Raw genomic sequence first — 21,511 nt, forward strand, 5'->3', positions numbered from 1 at the left:
AATAATAATTTTTACTTTGATGATTCGATCAACAGGTATTATACTATTATTTTCTTGCGAAATAACTTGAAAAACAAAAGCATAATAAATACAATTAAATTGATCTGATATTATGATTTTTTAAGTTATGATTGTGGTTTCACTGTTAGGAGTTTATCATAGTAAGGGCACCATACCAACTACCATACAAGTTCCAAAAAGTTCGAACAAATCCAAAAAGAAATAAGGTTACGGGCTCTCTTCTAATTACTGCTGATTAAATTCAGGAAACCCGAGGAAAATAATGCTTTCAAATATGTATCAATAACCATGCACCAAAAATGAGTTCTACTAATCACTTCATCTGCTCAATAAAGATACAGCTACCCTATCCACAAGCGGGCGCTACAAAGAAAAGAAACAACACTTTCCACGGTTCGATAAAAAGAATAAAAAACTTCCAAGAGTACATCATAAAGAAATGTGCTATGGATGAGATGCATCAAAAAGATGATCAAGTTTAGAAATCGTTTTTTCTTCCTGGCGTTCATTAACATGAATTTCCCAAAAACAAATAAATCGTTTTTCGCCAATTTAAGAAACCAAACGAAAAAACAAAGAAATCGAATACCTGGATTCGTGGAAAAGGTGTCATTGGGATTAAGCTCTCGACATTGGAACAAAAACCTTACCTTTAAACTGAAAATGAAGAAAATTTGCCTTCCTCTATTCTTTCTTTTACGTTTCTTTTTCTTCCTTCGATTAGGAAACCATACAGATACAGGGTTTAGCTATGTACTAACTCCTAACCAACGACTACGGAATTAAAATATGATTTTTTTCGAAAAAGAGCTATATTCACTTTCAAAATAAAAAATTACTATATATAATTTTATATTAAACAAAAAAACTATATAATCGATGCTTATAGTACCGGACAACAAGGTCTCGAGTTTGGAGAAACATTAACAAATCGTGTTCAAAATCCAATTATAAAAAATCCCTTAAAAAAGAACTATATTATGTGTGTGTGTGTTTTAAAAAAGAAACAACATAAAGACATCTTAATTCAAATAATTGAAATCATGTATATTAACTTCAAGTAATATTTCTCATTACTTTTTTTAAAACAAAGATTATGCATGAGCGATTAAACAAAGATGATGGATGTCTGTAACATGCAGATGAGGATTCTTTTGTCTCTTGCAAATTATACTGCATCTTGCACAAAGATTTTAGCATCAAGTTGCATGCACAAAGGCAATCCTAACCTCATAAACTTGCCCACTAAATCCAACTTGTGCAATTCGAAATCAAACACTATTTTCAAAACGGAATCCTAAGTCCAACAGTAGACAGCGGAAGTGGTACATGACATGCTAGAAAAGACGAGTGTCGAGCCAAGTTCAATACACAAGTTTTGTTTTGGCCATGTATGCTATGAGCCTGAGTGTTTACGAGTCGGTTACTGTGATATAATACCAGATTTTACTTCTCCTGCATTAAAGGTTTTGAACCAGGATACCAAGTCCCAAATAACAAAATAACCTATGGAGGATACCAAAGAAATATTCTTCGCAATGCAAGGAAACGACCAAGGTTGTAAATGGCGAGATGTGGTGGCAAGGCGGTCGGTGACTGCCTACCGCCTAGGCGGTGACAGGTGGTACCTAGGCGGTTAAATTTTTTTAAGTAATTTTTTATAGATAATCATGTAATATAATCATATGTAGTTATTATTTTTTATGTAAAATATACAATTATATAATGTTTAAGCACAAAGAAGCTTCATACAATATAATATATCTCGATAATGCGCCATATTAGGCTCCGCAGCAAATTTCTTTGTCATGTAAAACAGGACAGAAGTTTCTGTTCAATCCGAAAAGAATTGTTCCACTTTTTTCTTGTTTTCGATCCAAATCTAGAATATATTTCATTGCTCCGATAAATTCACCGAACCCTGCATGCATCTACATCGGTCTTATGAGAAAATTATGGATCATAAGTTTAATTTTCAATACAACTAGGATCGAAGACGGAGAAATAATGTATAAATAGAAACGAAAAATCTCTTAGCTTACAATTTCCTTGCTGCTTCCGAGCGCCGGTGAATTTGATTGAGAGAGATTGTGAAGTGAACTCAGAGGTGTTATGGAGAGAGGCGATTAAGCAGGCCCACCAGTCACCAAAAGAAGCCCAGCCCTGCTGAGCCCAGTTGACAGATATATCTGTTTTCTGAAAAGTTCGGGCCCAATTAGGTACACACATAATGATATGCTATATATATTGTTAAGAGCGTCAAAATCAGACACGACATATCAACCTGAAAAAATCAGTTTTGAGTTTGAGGTTTTTGGATTCGGAACATATCGGGTTGGACCCGATATCTGACCCAAAATAAATGATCAGATTGGGTTGGGTTCGGGTCAACCCGAATTGACCCGAAAATTTTAATTTTTTTAAAAAAATATAATTAATAAATATTTACTATATTTTTATATATTATATGTCTTGAAAAATATTTATTATATATTTATATCATAAATTTTCATAATTTAATATTTATTTATACATTTTTTTATTTTTTTAAACAATTGTTCATTTGATTTAGTAAATATACTTTTTTTTTACAATCAAACTTTCAAATTCAAATCATATATATGATGGAGATTTTGTTACTATGTATTTAAATTAAAATATTATTTTTTTGAATTTTTTTCTTTAAAAAAATTCAAAATCGGGTTGATCTAGTTGATTCGAGTTCGGGTTCTAGTTGAGAGTTTTTGGATTGACTTAGGTTCGAGTTGGGTTCGGATCGAGCAATTTTTGAATAATACTATTATTAAATCTGATCCAACCCACTCAATTCACCCGAATTGACATCCTTATATATTAGTCGATTTAAGCATATTTTTTCATATAATTAATTTGTATTATATTCAAATAAAATAATAGTAATAATAAAGTTGTAGGGCATTAAACAGCTGGATACAATTTTATTAGAAATCTGTATCATAAAATTGACTCATACAATGATTTAACGGTTGGATACAATTTGAACGATCAATTATGATAAATGTAACGTACTGTACTTTTAAATTATTTAAAATTTGCGGAAAAATAAAAAATATTCTTGGATATGAAATTAATCTTCAAATTTCGATTAAAATACACTGGTCATCCAAAATATTTGCAATAAAAGATCACAATTAAAGTTTGCTAAAGTTAATTGTTCAAACAATGTGAATCTCGTAACAGTCAGAGTATTAAAATCGTCATGCATAAAATCTTAAAGCATTGGCGGTCCTCGGGTTTAGCATCATGCGCAGTCCAAGCTGGCTCATTGGTCCCCATCCATCGTATCCTCATACTCGTTCTCACCTGCATCTATCAATTCTAATAAGTCTAAAGACTCAACATATATAAAATAGATATAACAAGTAATACGTAATAAAACCACATCCATCTTTAAAGTAGAGTGTACATACTTGAAACTTGAACGTAATAACATAAACATAGACGTGACATCATCATAAAACTTCTCATAAACATACTTGCATCATACATACTTGAACATGCATAACTTCATTTTATGTAGAGATATGTTTCAAAACAAGTGACTCATACATAAATGTGTCTGATAAGACTAAAGCATAGTACTGGGCTGATAGAGAAAATCCACAACCACATACATGAGATCCTCGGTCATGTTTTACAGGGTGGATTGGTCATTGTTATGCTTTACCGCTTTTCAATCCTGATCTAAACCCAGTCATACTTTACCGGGGTGGAGAGGTCCTCGGCCACGTTCACTGACTTCCAAACCTGTCATAATTGGTCACAAGACATTTAGCATACCTCGAAACATAAAATATTTTCCTTTGCACGTCGAACAAACTTACATGGTGTTGAGGGATTCGTTGGATCTCGCTGGGGGCAACTGCTGCACATACTAACACATTATCAAGTGCTTAGCTTTCATAACTTAGACGTACTATACGTACTCAACCCCGAAGTAAATAAGTGGCTTATGACGTTCTAGAGCACTCGGGACTTGACCCGTTTAATCATACTAACCAGTGACATCAAACCCCGAAACAAACTCTAAAATGATGTGTAACGTCCCGATAATTTAAAGGTTCACGTAAACCACATGCATGCAAGTTATTAAATTTCTTTGATATTTTATTTAATTCTTTTAAAGCATAAAATGCATGTTTATTTTATTAAATTGTGTTTAATTATTTTTATGCATTTTATCATAATTCATGCATGATAGAATTTATTTTACGAAATTTTAAAGGTTTATATATTATAGATTTTTAAGTTGCATTTCGCGCTAGAACGAGGAACGGAGGTCGGGAATTATCAGAAAAATTATTTTATTATACGATTAATTTTTATTAATTAATATAAGATGTTTTAAAGGTATTTTCAAAGAATTAGGATTTATTGAGTATTTTTATCTGCATTATTTTAATTTTTAACGGTGAGCAAAATTTATTGAATCGGGGGACTTTTTGAGGGTCCGGCTAATATTTTCAAAATCTTTCCAACACGAAATATTTTTCGTGAGTATGTTTAGATTTAATGAGCTTACTTTTAAGCTTATTGAGCTTAAAACCATTTTTATTTTAATTGAAGCCATTAGTGCACATTTTAATTAACCTAAACTACACTTAAACTAAACCTAAAACTACCCTACACCAATATCCTCTCCACCAACCGACACCCTCCCCAACCAGCCAACAACCCCTCTCCCCTTCATCATTTACGTGAAATTCAGCAGCCACCATTCCCCCATTTCTTTTCCCTTCAAGCAAGATCGTTTCTCCGCTCTCCGGTGCCTCCTCATCGTGATTTTCTTCAAAGTTTCGAGCACCATTCTTCAAGGCACGCCCCCGTACTTTTATTTTTGCATCACATGCGTTGTATATTTGCTGTTATATGTGTCTTTGTACATGAAAATTTTGATCCATCGCACAGCATGAAGATCGAAGGTTTTTGGGTGGCTTTTCTTTCATGTTCTAACAACTACTCATGTTTTACTGTGTGCTGTGCAAGGGGCTGCGGTTCTTGTGAGTTTAGGGACTGAATGTGAGGACAAGATGTTGTATGGAGGATTAGAAAGCATACTGGGGGCTGTAGGTTGTCGGATCGGGAGGATAATGCAATGGGGGTGGCTCGGTTCTTGAGATAACAGCGTGCAAGGGTATTCCAGCAATGCAGGGACATAGACGAGCCTTAGATCTGACCCTGGAGGGTCTGAGGCAAGGCTTGGAAGGGCTTGGCAAGAGCTGGAACCGCCTGAGTTGGTGGTTCGCACGCAGGAAGAAGATGGGCTCGGATGTGGGGACTTTGGGTTCTAGTGCTCGTTGCTGTCGTGTAGGCTGCATGGGGCTGGTTGCGTGAGTTCTGTAGGTCCATTAGGGTCTGATCTTGGTCCCTAGTAGGTTGGTTCGTGGCTGGTGTGAGCTGGTGCGAGCCGAGGAGCGCTAGGATGCGAGTGGTGCCATTTCGGGTTTGAGAAAAAGAAGTTTCATTTTTCCAGCAACTTTCCAGCAACTATAGGCGACTGGTTTCATGGGTTTAGGGGCCTGAATTATTGGGTTTTAGGACTTTTAAGAGTTTATGAGGTGTGGTAAAAATTTGGGAATAATTTGGTTAAATTTCGAGTCGATTCGGGATAAAACCGGGACCCCGGTCTAAGTTTTAAAACAATTCGGTTAAGTTGTAAAATGGACTCGATTTTACGCCTATGGATGCTTTTAAAAATCTTTTGGGACCATTTAAGGAGTTTGGTAAGTTTCGGATCAAAATAATAAGTTTTGGATTTATCCAGGATTTAGTCGCCTCACGAAAGGTTAATTAAAGAATTAATTGAAACGACTAGATTTAAGCTTAATAAAATTATGGAAAATTATATTTAAGCTTAAATAATTATTAGAAGTATAAGTTTTTAATTTGGGAATTTTATGCTAAGTTTTGGTTTAATTCGGGATTAAAACGCATTAATATGCTATATTTAAAGATTAATTTAAAAATTATCGATTTAGGCCAAATAAAAATATGAGCAAATTCATGTAGGTTTAAATAATTATTTGGGACATGTTAGTGTCAATGGAATTAAGAAAATGTCAAAAACATGGAATTTTACGTCTATGGGCAAAATGGTAATTTTTGGATTTTCAGGGGAAATATGGTCATTTTGCATCCGGGGTGAGATTTTGGTCAAGACAGCGCCCTGAGCACATTTTATCATGTTTTTAAATGTTTATGCATCACGTTCATGAATTTTATGGAATTACGATAAATACATTGCATGCTTGGTTTAAAGGAAAAGTTACGTATATACATGTTTTTATTAAGTGATGATTATGATGCTATTTTGAAGGATGAGATTTGGTTGTGACTGACGATGTATATATATACGATGATATGAGATATGATGAGCTGAGGCCCGGGCTCAGTTGACGGGTAATGCTGTCGCTGATGTCCCTCGCCGTCGGGTACCACAGTTACATGTAGATGGATCCATCGATAGAGCTGATACGATAGAGCTGATATGATAGAGCTGATACGAAAGTCACAACTAATGAACTGAATTCAATTAAAAAGGAAATGTTTACGTATATGATGACATGAGTTGACATGCTTTAACACGTATATGTTGATACGATGATACATGCTATGATTATTATCATGTTTTGAAAGGATACGACACGTTTACGTATATGATGACATGAGATGACATGCTGTAATACGATATGATTTTACACGATACGTTTACGTTATGCTTTTAAGTTCATGAAAGATATGTTGAGTATGATAATTTTCACTGATGTGTGCTATGTATATGTACTTGTTATTCCTGGTACAGGTGTGTTAAGTCTTTAGACTCACTAGGCGTGTGTGATGCAGGTGAGCTTAATGATGAGGAGACTGGAAGTGCCGAACTCTGAGTAGGAAGATCTAGTAAGGTGACACGACCCGAGGACCACATGTTTTCCGCATTACGATTTATGAGATTGAGAGGAGATGAATATTTTCATACGTTGATGATTTTAAGAATTTTATACGTTTATGTTTACGTATGATTTTAGACGAGTTGGGTTATTTTAAACTGCGCTATTTTTAATGATAAATAAAAGATCATTTTTAAATGTTATATTTTTCTATTACGATTTTTACTCCTTTACGTTTACGTTTGATGTTAGTCATTTTAAACTGTGATATTTTTATTGTAAAATAAAGACGATTATTTTAAATGATATTTAGAAAATGCGAGATTTTATTTAAAAAAAATGTCTAGTAGAATTTTTTAAAAAAAAGGAGTGAGACGTTTCATGATGTGTGAACATTTCCCAAACAATAAAAGATATGGACTCACTATTGGAACCTAAAGCTAAATGAAAGCCAAACCTCCCTCCAGCTGGCCCCGTGCTCGGGCGGTAATATCTTAAAACTCGAGCGCCAGGTCTTCTGGCCTAGAACAGAAAGGGTGGCGCTAGGGCGGTAAGAAGTTACTGCTCGGGCGCCGAGTTCACTGGACTCTGGATTGGAAGCTTAATACTCCTAACTAAATCATACGAATCATGAGCCAACCCATCGAGACTCATGCTAGGACGCTATGGCACTGACTCGACTCCATAAAAATGCTCCAAACGTCCCCAAAGAAAACGACACACCACACGCAACGCAGTGAGACCCATAAACTCAAATTTTTAACACCAAATGATTCCTATGACTTCTAATGAAACCAAGGGATATCGACACGAAACGACGCATCTAAACTCATCCAACATCATACTCACAATACTTAAACGCAGCAGCAATCACCCGTCGGTTTCCAACGAAGTCTACAACAATAAAACTTCAAGAACACGTCAAGAACACATTTTCATAAAATTGCAGTTTGAGCAGTCCCACAAAAACGATCATAACTCACTCGTTTCTTATCCAAAAATTACGAATTTACTGTCAAATAGAATGTATCAAAAATTTCTATGTTTATATATTGAAATTTTTCTAAAACATCGAACGAAAATTCACGGTACTCAAAATGACAACAGACACGTTTTTAGATCTAAAAATTTTGGTCCAATGCTCAAACTTTTTCACAACATATATGGATTTTCACGCATAATATACATCACAACACATAATATGACAAGATCGATACAGAAACAGAAGAATATACATGTATTTGATCTTCAAAAATTCTGAAACGATGATACCGAAGCGGGGAAGGTGCGAGGGATGATCCGGAACAATTTGTGGCTCGATTTCTTGCAACAAAATCAACGTGAATTGCTGGGAATTTTTAGAGAATGGGGCGGCTGCTTCTAGTTCTTAGAACATTAGGCTTTTGCTCTCAAAAATCTGAAATGAAAGTGTGTGTGTGCGTGTATGGGTGTGTGCATGTGTTTTCTAATAATTAGGTAAATAAATTGCATAATTACACAATTAAAATGCTAACCACTATTAACTTTACTAACAATCACATATTTAAAATTAAAATACACAATTGATAAACCTTAAAAGTTTTAAAATCTTAAAATACTAAATAAATAAATTAGGCTTTAAAATGCTTAAAACTTAATAAATCATTTAAAATTCCCCACTCCTAACTTAAAATAAAATATCAAATTTTAAAATCGCCAAAATCTTCGTCGGTCTCTTTTCACCGATCCCGCATCGAATAATCGCTTTAAACATGAAACTCAAGAAAACATTTTAACGTGCATCACATAAACATAAGTAATTTAAATTAATGCTTTAAATTCAAATTTATAAATCATGTACCGCTAAAAATCATTTTAAATTTTAAATAAATAACTTAACAAATAAATAAATGCATGGGTTTTACGTGCACTGATGTTGTGCTCTAAAATTCATCCCTCACTTAAATAAATTTCATCCTCGAAATCAAACCTCACCAAACAATTCTGAGTAGTGATTCTTCATATCTGCATCGGCCTCCCAAGTGGCCTCCTCCACTGATTGATTCAGCCATCAGACTTTGACCAGCTTGGTCACCCTGTTCTGAATCTTCCGCTCTTGCCTGTCTAGGATTTGGATAGGTATTTCCTTGTACGACATATCTGGAGCCAACTTCAATGGCTCAAAGCTCAAGACATGCAAAGGGTTTGCTAGATACTTCCTCAGCATCAAGACATGGAACACATTGTATACTCCGGCCAGATTCGACGGTAGGGCTACACTATAAGCTAGTGTCCCAACTCTGTCAAAGATTTCGAATGGTTCAATAAATCTCGGACTAAGCTTGCCTCTCTTCTCAAACCTCATAACACCCTTCATGGGTGCTATCTTCACGAAGACGTGATCACCTACGGCAAACTCAATATCTCTCGTTCTCTTGTCAGCATAACTCTTCTGGCGACTCTGGGCGGTCTTCATCATGTCTCGGATCTTGACCACCACATTTGCAGTCTGTTGAACAATCTCTGGACCAAGTTTTGATCTCGCACCGACTTCGTCCCAATGAATCGGCGATCTGCACTTCCTCCCATACAGTGCCTCATAGGGAGCCATACCTATCGATGATTAGAAACTGTTGTTGTAGGAAAACTCCACTAGAGGTAGCTTTGATTCCCAATTCCCGTGGAAATCGATCACACAAGCTCTCAAAATATCCTCCAAAATCTGAATCGCTCGCTCAGACTGACCATCTGTCTGAGTGTGGAATGCTGTACTGAATAGCAAATTCATCCCCATGCCTGCATGTAAACTCTTCCAAAAGGACGATGTAAATCTCGGGTCCCTATCGGACACAATAGAAAATGGGATCCCGTGTAAACGGATTATCTCCCTGATATAGAGCTATGCATACTGAGTCATGGAGAAATTTGTCTTCGCCGGTAAGAAGTGTGCTGACTTAGTAAGTCGACCCACTATAACCCAAATGGCATTGGATTCTCTGACTGACCTCGGCAAATCAACAACGAAATCCATGGTGATTGATAAAGATAAAAAATTGTATATTAATTAAATGTTTTATAATATAAATATATAGTTTTTGTTTATTAAATGTTTAAATATTATATGTTTTATAATAAATTGTATAAAATATAAGTTGTTGTGTAATTATAAGTTTTTACTATTTTTTACAGGTTCGATAAAAACAAGAATAACCTTGGCATTGCAAATGGGATTAAGATGATTCTTGGACCTGTAGAAAGTTGATTATAATATCTACAATGTAGTTGACAAGAATGAGATAAAAATCCTCTCACAATTGGGATCAAATTAAGCAACAAATAAAGTTACCAAAGGAGTGACAGTTTTACCATGCTCTAGTATTTTGACCATATCTCTCAAATTAATTGGTCAAATGGTGTGAAAAAATACCACAACTCAACAACTCAGATATCTACATGTTTTATTTAATGTGGAAAAGAAAATTCGGATGGGAAGATTTTCAAAAGTGATGTGCATTAAAATATTAATTTCTTGGAATACCAATGAGGACTTATGTGTAAAAAATAATATTTAATTTGTGGTTTTCTCCCCAAATTTGACTATAAATAGGGGTGCATTGTAATGTATTGTGATATCGCTCATTTTATGAACAAACCTTTGAGTTCATAATATTTCTCTCTTTTTTTTTCCTTTATTTCTTCATTTAAATATAATTAGCATGTTAAATTCATATTCAAAGTTTTACATTTTGAATAATGAGTAGCTAACTTCCCAAAGTTGAGATGAAATGGTGAAACTCTTGGCATGATAATAAGGTTATTAAAAGGTAAGAATCTATGTTTTATATTATTTAAAAATTATTTATTGTTTATGTTATATTTATTTCTTTAAGTATTATTATACCCTACTTATAATTAGGAGTTTTGATTTATTGTTGCTATATGTTACACTAAATTCTTGGAACCATTTAAATGTTAATTTGGTATTACCAACCATTTAAAGTGGATGCCTTGATTTATTATATATGAAATATATCATAATATTAATTTCTTGAAACCATTTAAATGTTTGTTTGGTATTACTGTAATGTACCGCACTTAAAATTTGTGGAAAAATTACTTGAATACGAAAATAAAATCAATACGGTTGTCACTACATCATCCATTCACCAATAAAAATCTTGTTAAAAGAAAAGCGTGCTCAAAACGTCTCGCAACGACGTAAAATCAGAGTATTTTAAACTTGCGTAAAAATATTAAAACAGCGTGGGCGGTCCTCGGGTTTAACCTCCCGCTCAGTCCAAGCCTGCTCTTTGGTCCCCACCTCCTGTCTCCTCATAGACATCCACACCTGCATCGATCAAGTCTAATGAGTCTAAAGACTCAACACGTATAAACTGAGAATAACAAGTAATACATAATAAAATCGCATGCAACTTTAAAATAAAACATACATACTTGAAGCTTGGATTTGAACTGAGCTTGAACTTGCATACATACATAGACGTGCCATAACTTAAAAGCTTTCATAAACATGCTTTCATACTTGATCATACTTAAACATACATGACTTCATTTTGCGTAGAGGCATGTTTCAAAGCAAGTGACTCATACATAATAAACGCCTGATCAGACAAACCACAGTACTGGGCTGACAGAGACGTATCCACTGCCAAATACATGAGATCCCCGTTCATGATTTAACGCTTTCCAACCACGATCTAACCCGTTCATAATTTAACGAGGTGGAGAGGTCCTCGACCACGTTCACCGACTTCCAAACCCATTCATAATTTGGTCACAAGACATTTAGCATACCTCAAAAATAAAATATTTTATTGCACATCAACATACTTACTTGGCGTTGAGGGATTCGTTGGATTTCATTTGGGGCCGCTGCTGCACACTAACATGAATTTCAACACTTAACTTGCATAACTTAGACGTAGGTACTCGAGCTCGCCACCGAAGTGCATAAATAGCTTATGACATTCTAGATCACTCGGGACTTGACCTCGTTTATTCATATTAATCAGGACATCAAACCCCGAAACAAACTCTAAGATGCCGTGTGAACATTTCCCATCCATAAAAGACATGAACTTACTATTAGAACTTGAAAAGAAGAAAGACAAAATATTTGGACAGAAGGGGTGGCGCTCGGGCGGTGGAACTATACCGCTCGGGCGCCAGGGTCCGCGCTCGGGCGGTAATAAACTTCCGCTCGGGCGCCGAAGTTACGGGGAAAATCATTCGAACAGGAAGGATGGCGCTCGGGCGGCAGAAAGTTACCGCTCGGGCGCCGAGTAAACTGAACTCCGCGACTTAAAAGTTTATACTCTTCGAATTCGATTACACAAATGGTGAACAATGCCTTGAGACCCATCCTAGGACACTATGGCACTGAATCGACTCCACAAATGTCCCAAACATCTCCAAGGGACGACGCACCCCACGCAACACCATAAACTCATAACTTAAATTTTGATACAACAAAATAGTTTTACGACTCCTCGATCTCTAATGTGCCTAACGAAGCGAACCAAAATGTCAAAGACCATCCCAACATCATTATCAATATACCTATATGCACCAACGATCACCTGTCGATCCCCAACGAAGCCTGTAACAACAAAATCTCGAGAACATATCAATACATAATTTTCTGAAAACTTAGTTTGAGCAGTCCCACGAAAAACGTCATAACTCACTCAAATTTCGTCTAAAAATTTCGAATTTTATATCAAATCGAAGGTATCAAAAAGTTCTACATTTTACACGTTGAAAGTTTTCTCAGATTCACGACCGAAAATTCTCAGTTTTAAGAAGAACAGTAAAAACGTGATTTAGATCTAAAAATTTTCCTTCAAAATCGATCCAAACAATTAACCGCTCAAACTATGAACATCATTCATAAATTTTACGCATAAAACAACGCAACACATAATATGACATGATCGACGCAGCAAAAGAGAGATTATACGCGCCTTTTGATGATAAACTTTACCGAAACGGCGATACTGATGCGGGAACGGAGCGAGGCTTGATCCGGGACGAACGTGGCACTAAAATCCTCAAAGAAAACACACGAAACGTTGCTGGAAATCGAAGAGGGAAGGGGGCGGCTGCTCTAGCTTGAGGAACCCTAGGTTTTCTCTCTCAAAAATAATAAAAATCTGAATGTGAAGTGCGTGTGTGTGTTTAGTCGTGTACAGGTGTGTGTAAAAGAGTGTGTGTGCGTGTGTTTTAGTAATTAGGGAGTAAATTATGCTTAATTACATAATTAGCAACTAATTAAAAATACTAACTCTCCTTTAACTAATAAAATCTCTAAAATTTTAAAATAACTTACACAAGTAAAAATCCTTAGAAGATTTAAACTCAAAATCCACTAACAAGTAAGTTAGGCTTTAAAATAATAACTAAATAAATCATTTAAAACGCCTCATCCTCAACTTAAAATAAAATACCGCATTCTTAAATTGCCAACACCGTCACCGGGTTCTTTCCTCAATCCCGCCTCGAATGATCGCCTGAAACATAAACCTTGAAAAACATTTTAACGTGTATCACATAAACATAATTAATTTAAAATAATGCACTACTAAGACTCATTTTAAAATTTAATAAATACTTTAATGATTAATTAAATGTATGGGTTATACATGTACTGAATTTGGGCACTACAGTTCCTCCCCCACTTATAAAAATTTCGTTCTCGAAATTTTGTCTTACCAAACAACTTCGGGTAGCGAAGTCTCATATCTTCCTCTGACTCCCAAGTGGCTTCTTCCACTGCTTGGTTTAGCCACTGGACCTTGACCAGCTTAGTCACTTTGTTCCGGAGTCTGCGCTCCTGTCTGTCTAGGATTTGAATCGGTTGCTCCTCATATGACAGGTCTGGAGCAAGCTGCAACGGCTCGTAGCTCAGAATATGTGAAGGATTCGCAAGGTACTTCCTCAACATAGAAACGTGGAACACATTGTGTACCCCGGTCAGATTCGGCGGAAGGGCTACACGGTATGCTAATGTCCCAACTCTGTCCAAAACCTCGAACGGCCCAATAAACCTCGGACTCAGCTTGTCTCTCTTCCCAAATCTCATAACACCCTTCATAGGTGCTATCTTAACGAATACGTGATCAACAACGGCAAACTCGAGATCTCTCCTCCTCTTATCAGCATAGCTCTTCTGACGGCTTTGGGCAGTCTTCATTCTGTCACGAATCTTGACCATCACATCGGCAGTTTGCTGAACTATCTCTGGACCAAGATCTGCTCTCTCACCAACTTCATCCCAATGAACTGGTGATCTGCACTTTCTTCCATACAAAGCCTCGTAGGGAGCCATACCTATAGATGATTGGAAGCTGTTGTTGTAGGTAAACTCTACTAGAGGTAAATTTCATTCCCAAGTGCCCTGAAAATCAATCATACAAGCTCTTAGCAAATCCTCCAAAATCTGAATCACTCGCTCAGACTGGCCATCTGTCTGCGGTTGAAAAGCTGTACTGAACAGCAATTTTGTCCCCATGGCTGCATGTAAGCTCTTCCAGAAGGACGACGTAAACTTCGGGTCCCTGTTGGACACAATCGAAACTGGGAACCCATGTAAACGGCTGCTACCTTTGCTGGATCTCTGATGCATTCTTTGGCTCAACCTATTCCTTAACGGCTGCTACCTTTGCTGGATCCACTTCAATGCCACTGCTAGACACTATAAGCCCCAAAAACGCTACTTTCTGCAACCAAAACTCGCACTTACTGAACTTTGCAAATAACTTGCGACTTTGCAAAACCTGCAACACTGTCCTCAAATGCTGGCTATGCTCCTCATGGCTCTTCGAGTAAGTAAGAATATTGTCAATGAAAACTATGACGAATTGGTCTAAGTAAGGCTGGAATACTCGGTTCATGAGGTCCACGAAAATAGCTGGAGCATTCGTCAATCCGAAGGGAATTACTAAGAACTCGTAATGCCCATACCTGGTTCTGAAGGCCGTCTTGTGAACATCTGCATCCTTCACCTTCAGCTGGTGATACCCTGATCGAAGATCTATCTTAGAGAACACTGTGGCTCCCTGCAACTGATCAAACAAGTCTTTGATTCTAGGAAGTGGGTACTTGTTCTTGATCGTTACCTTGTTCAACTCACGGTAATCGATGCACAGCCTCATGCTCCCATCCTTCTTCTTTACAAAGAGCACTGGTGCGCTCCACGGTGAGAAACTAGGGCGGACAAATCCCTTGTCGAGAAGCTCCTGAATCTGCTGCTTGAGCTTTAACATCTCATCTGGAGCTAATCGGTACGGCGCCTTAAAGATTGGCACTGTGCTTGGCATGAGATCAATAGCAAACTCCACCTCTCTCTCGGGTGGAAGACCTGAAACATCGTCTGGGAAAACGTCTAGGAATTCTCTGACTATTAACACCTCTGATAAAGACGGGGTGCGTATGTCAGCTGCAGAAATAATACTGGCCAAGAAGGCCTGACACCCCTTAGAAATAAGTCTCATAGCCTGCATGCAAGAGATCATGCGAGGGAAACTTCTCCATCTGGCTGGCTCAAATATGAACTGCTCCATGCCCGGCGGTCTAACCAACACTGACCTCCTCTGAAAATCAATCAGAACTATATTCCTCGTCAGCCAGTCCATTCCTAAAATAATGTCGAACTCTGGCATCGGCAGTAGAATCAATTCTGCATATACTAGATGGCCCTGCAATTCCAGATCAATGTCTCTGATCACTCTAGTCACTAACAGTTCTTCCCCGGATGGGATTGTCACCGAAAAATTTATATCTAGGCCAATGGACTAGATGTCCAGATGATTATCAAAAGTCTCCTGAGATAAAAAAGTGAGTGGCTCCTGAATCTATCAGTGCCGTTGTGGCTAACTCTTAATGAAAATATTCCCTGAGACGCGTTAGCACAACAACTAACTTATATCCCAAAATTACTAACATAAATCTTAAGCATAGAAGAGCCCAATATCCCAAGTTATTCAAAAATAATACTAGCACACTAATAATCCCAAATAAAATCCACATGCAAGGAAAAATAATACTGAACTTTGGTAGGAAAGTTTACCGGTCAGCAAAGTCGTGTCTGGATTCGCCTCCTGTGCATGCATGGCGAATACTCTGCCTTGAGTCGGCTGCTTCCACTGTGGGCACTCTTTCAACATGTGGTCCGTAGCTCCACATTTAAAACATTTCCCGGATCCCCATAAGCACTGACCGGGATGCTGGCGATTGCATTTCTGACACACTGGGAAATTACCGGGCCTCTGAAGCACCCCCTGCTGCTGGATTGGACCCTTGCCTTTCGGCGGTCCCTGATAGGGTTTCTTTCCTGGTTTCCCCTTGTAAGGTTTCTTGAACTGAGGCCTCTGATGCTGTGGCTGCTGCGTTGGAGCCTGATAGGGCCTCTTGCCTTGCCAGTCTGCCTCAATGTCCCGCTGGTCTTGTTCTGCCGCCAAAGCCCTAGATACGGCGATTGCATAAGAAGTGGGGCCAGCTACCCTCACATCACGACGAAAGATCGGCCGCAAACCATCCATAAAATGCCTCAGCTTTGCCTGGGCATCATTCGAAATGAGGGGTACAAAGTAACATCCCCTCTCAAACCTCCTCACAAACTCTGCAACACTGCTGTCCCCCTGCCTCAGTGTCATAAACTCCCTGGTCAGGCGAGAGCGTACCTCCTCAGTGAAGTACTTGGCGAAGAATAATTAATTGAATTCAGTTCATGACAAAGTCTGCAAATTCACTGCCATCGATGCGCTCTCCCACCATAGTCTAGCATCCCCTGACAGAAGGAACGTGGCGCACCTGACTCTATCTGCATCCGTCAGTTCCATAAAGTCGAATATTACCTCAATAGACTTGATCCATCCTTCTGCTATCATCGGGTCGGAGGTACCCGAGAACTCCTTTGGACTCATCCTCCTAAACCTCTCATACAATGCTTCCGGTTGGGGCCTCGCCCCCACACCCGCTGCTGTAGCCTGGTTCCCCGCAAATTGCGCGAAGAACTGCGTCATACCTGCAAGCATCTGTGCCTGCATATCTGGAGGTGAAGGTGGAGGATTGTCCCTCTCCTCATTTCGGTTCTCTCTGTCCTCTTCCCTGGCTTCTCGGTCAACTACACGTCTAGGAGGCATTATGTTCCAACAATTACCCAACACGTAAACCCAGTATACATGAACATGATATTAGTGACATAAGATGCACGTACTATAACTTTAAAACATGCACATGCTGAAATCAGAATTTAATGCTTACTACATAACATAAATTTGAAACCTTAAAACTTACAGACTTGAGGTGCGACTTCGTGAGCTTCTTGCGACTGGCAGTAGCCATAACCTTTTACAAGAACCTGGCTCTGATACCTACTGTAACGTACCGTACTTAAAATTTGCGGAAAAATTAAAAATTTTCTTGAATACGAAAATAAAATCAATACGGTCGTCACTACATCATCCCTTCACCAATAAAAATCTTGTTAAAAGAAAAGCGTGCTCAGAACGTCTCGCAACAACGTAAAATCAGAGTATTTTAAACTTGCGTAAAAATATTAAAACAGCGTGGGCGGTCCTCGGGTCTAACCTCCCGCTCAGTCCAAGCCTGCTCCTTGGTCCCCACCTCCTGTCTCCTCATAGACATCCACACCTGCATCGATAAAATCTAGTGAGTCTAAAGACTCAACACGTATAAACTGAGAATAGCAAGTAATACATAATAAAATCGCATGCAACTTTAAAATAGAACATACATACTCGAAGCTTGGATTTGAACTGAGCTTGAACTTGCATACATACATAGACGTGCCATAACTTAAAAGCTTTCATAAACATGCTTGCATACTTGATCATACTTAAACATACATGACTTCATTTTGCGTAGAGACATGTTTCAAAGCAAGTGACCCATACATAATAAACGCCTGATCAGACAAACCACAGTACTAGGCTGACAGGGACGTATCCCCTGCCACATACATGAGATCCCCGTTCATGATTTAACGGGCTGGTTGGTCCCCGTTCATGATTTAACGCTTTCCAACCACGATCTAACCCGTTCATAATTTAACGGGGTGGAGAGGTCCTCGGCCACGTTCACCGACTTCCAAACCCATTCATAATTTGGTCATAAGACATTTGGCATACCTCAAAAATAAAATATTTTCTTGCACGTCAACATACTTACTTGGCGTTGAGGGATTCGTTGGATTTTATTTCGGGCCGCAGCTGCACACTAACATGAATTTCAACACTTAACTTGCATAACTTAGACGTAGGTACTCGAGCTCGCCACCGAAGTGCATAAATAGCTTATGACATTCTAGATCACTCGGGACTTGACCTCGTTTATTCATACTAACCAGGACATCAAACCCCGAAACAAACTCTAAGATGCTGTGTGAACATTTCCCAACCATAAAAGACATGAACTCACTATTAGAACTTGAAAAGAAGAAAGACAAAATATTTGGACAGAAGGGGTGGCGCTCGGGCGGTGGAACTATACCGCTCGGGCGCCAGGGTCCGCGCTCGGGCGGTAACAAACTTCCGCTCGGGCACCGAGGTTACGGGGAAAAACATTCGAACAGGAAGGATGGCGCTCGGGCGGCAGAAAGTTACCGCTCGGGCTCCGAGTAAACTGGACTCCGCGACTTAAAAGCTTATACTCTTCGAATTCGATTACACAAATGGTGAACAACGCCTTGAGACCCATCCTAGGACACTCTGGCACTGAATCGACTCCACAAATGTCCCAAACATCTCCAAGGGACGACGCACCCCACCCAACACCATAAACTCATAACTTAAATTTTGATACAACAAAATAGTTTTACGACTCCTCGATCTCTAATGTGCCTAACGACGCGAAACAAAATGTCAAAGACCATCCCAACATCATTATCAATATACCTATATGCACCAACGATCACCTGTCGATCCCCAACGAAGCTTGCAACAACAAAATCTCGAGAACATATCAATACATAATTTTCTGAAAACGTAGTTTGAGCAGTCCCACGAAAAACGTCATAACTCACTCAATTTTCGTCCAAACAATTTCGAATATTATATCAAATCGAAGGTATCAAAAATTTCTACATTTTTCACGTTGAAAGTTTTCTCAGATTCACGACCGAAAATTCAAAGTTTTAAGAAGAACAGTAAAAACGTGATTTAGATCTAAAAATTTTGCTTCAAAATCGATCCAAACAATTAACCGCTCAAACTATGAACATCATACATAAATTTTATGCATAAAACAATGCAACACATAATATGACATGATCGACGCAACAAAAGAGAGATTATACGTGCCTTTTGATGATAAACTTTACCGAAACGGCGATACCGATGCGGGAACGGAGCGAGGCTTGATCCGGGACGAACGTGGCATTAAAATCCTCAAAGAAAACACACGAAAAATTGCTGGAAATCGAAGAGGGAAGGTCGCGGCTGCTCTAGCTTGAGGAACCCTAGGTTTTCTCTCTCAAAAATAATAAAAATCTGAATGTGAAGTGAGTGTGTGTGTTTAGTCATGTACAGGTGTGTGTAAAAGTGTGTGCGTGCATGTGTTTTAGTAATTAAGGAGTAAATTATTTTTAATTACATAATTAGCAACTAATTTAAAATACTAACTCTCTCTTAACTAATAAAATCTCTAAAATTTTAAAATAACTTACACAAGTAAAAATCCTTAGAAGATTTAAACTCAAAATCCACTAACAAGTAAGTTAGGATTTAAAATAATAACAACTAAATAAATCATTTAAAACGCCCCATCCTCCACTTAAAATAAAATACCGCATTCTTAAATTGCCAACACCGTCGCCAGGTCATTTCCTCAATCCCGCCTCGAATGATCGCCTGTAACATGAAACTTGAAAAACATTTTAACGTGCATTACATAAACATAATTAATTTAAAATAATGCATTTATATAAATCATACACTACTAAGACTCATTTTAAAATTTAATAAATACTTTAATGATTAATTAAATGCATGAGTTATACGTGTACTGAATTTGGGCACTACAATTACCAACCATTTAAAGTGGATGCCTTGATTTATTATATATGAATATATCATAATATTAATTTCTTGGTACCATTTAAATGTTTGTTTGGTTTTACCAACCATTTAAAGTGGATGCCTTGATTTATTATATATTAATATCATAATATTAATTTCTTGGTACCATTTAAATGTTTGTTTGGTTTTACCAACCATTTAAAGTGGGAACCTTGATTTAGTGTTTACAAATATATATAGTACAATAAATACTTGACAACATTTACATGTTTTGGTATATATTATATGCTTATAAGATAATAATATATAACATAATAAAAATATGATTATTTAATATATATTGGAACCATTTTATTAAGTGGATTTCAATAATGTTCATTAATGTTAACTTTATTAAAATAGCAAGAGTGGATCCTTTAATCTCAACTACTTAAATTAAAATTTGAACGATTAAAAATTACCAATTAAAGATTCAAACCATTAAAATAAATAAAAAACAAAAACAAAAGACATTGTAGTGGACTTATAATTACCTTAGCTTCCATGTGGATACGATATTCGGACTCACCGAATTATACTACTTGTGGACAACCTGCTCTTGGAAGTGCAACAATCAAAGCCGCAACAAGTTTTTGGCGCCGTTGCCGGGAAGTATATTTAATTCAAGTCTATTTAATTTTGTTTATAGTTTATTTTTTTAAAATTTTTTTATTGCTTTTGTATGTTTGTATTCTTTTGCATTTGTATTTGTATGAGCATTTGGTCACGTACACTTAGTTGTCGTCTCATTCGAAATAACCCTTTATTTTTACAAAACATGGCGGAAGAATCCATCCAAGAAAATGAAGATGAAATTCAATCTCAACATGATCATGATAGACGAAGAACACTTAGAGATCACATGAATCCTACACGTACTAGTGCACCTTCATGTCTAGTTTTTCCCTCCTGATGCATCTCATTTCAATTTTAAGCCTGATATTATCCAACTTTTACCCAATTTTCATGGCTTAGATTCTGAAAATCCATACATGCATTTACGAGAGTTTGAAAAAGTTTGCAACACATATAATGATCTAAATTGTAGCATGAACACCATTCGACTTAAGCTTTTTCCTTTTTAATTAAAAGATAAAGCTAAAACTTGACTACAAAATCTTAGATCGGGATCCATTCGAACTTGAGATGAATTGCAATTTTTGAAAAAGTTTTTCCATCTCATAGAACAAATTCTTTCAAAAGGCAAATCATCACTTTCACTCAAAAACAAGGAGAAACTTTTTATCAGTGTTGGGATAGATACAAAGAATTGCTTCATCTTTGTCCACATCATGGTTTTGAAATTTGGAGAGTTGTTTCTCAATTTTATGAAGGCTTAACACTTAAAGATAGGCAAATGGTTGAATTTATGTGTAATGGAACATTTGAAGATAAAGATACAAACGAGACAATTGAGTATCTCGATTCATTAGCTGAAAATACTCCAAATTGGGACACTATAGGTACAATCGAACCATCAAACAAGAT

At 37.2% G+C, this 21,511-nt stretch overlaps 1 protein-coding gene across 3 annotated transcripts in view; it reads right to left on the bottom strand.

Moving 5' to 3' along the window:
* LOC140830046 (pre-mRNA-splicing factor ATP-dependent RNA helicase DEAH1-like) overlaps nucleotides 1–2,085 on the bottom strand; it is a 33,400-nt gene extending 31,315 nt beyond the window's left edge. Inside the window, exons 1-2 of one of the 3 annotated variants that reach the window (XM_073193328.1) lie at nucleotides 751–769; nucleotides 672–710 (exon numbers count right to left, since the gene is read on the bottom strand). The gene's annotated coding sequence lies outside the window, so the exon portion shown is untranslated. Of the gene's footprint in view, nucleotides 1–671; nucleotides 874–2,063 lie in introns of those variants that run through there. The other 2 variants (XR_012117599.1, XM_073193335.1) reach the window with 2 other exon arrangements.
* Nucleotides 2,086–21,511: the final 19,426 nt, after the last annotated feature.

The sequence above is a fragment of the Primulina eburnea genome, chromosome 1 (assembly GCF_022965805.1).
Source record: "Primulina eburnea isolate SZY01 chromosome 1, ASM2296580v1, whole genome shotgun sequence".
In the NCBI taxonomy this organism is placed as follows: domain Eukaryota; kingdom Viridiplantae; phylum Streptophyta; class Magnoliopsida; order Lamiales; family Gesneriaceae; genus Primulina; species Primulina eburnea.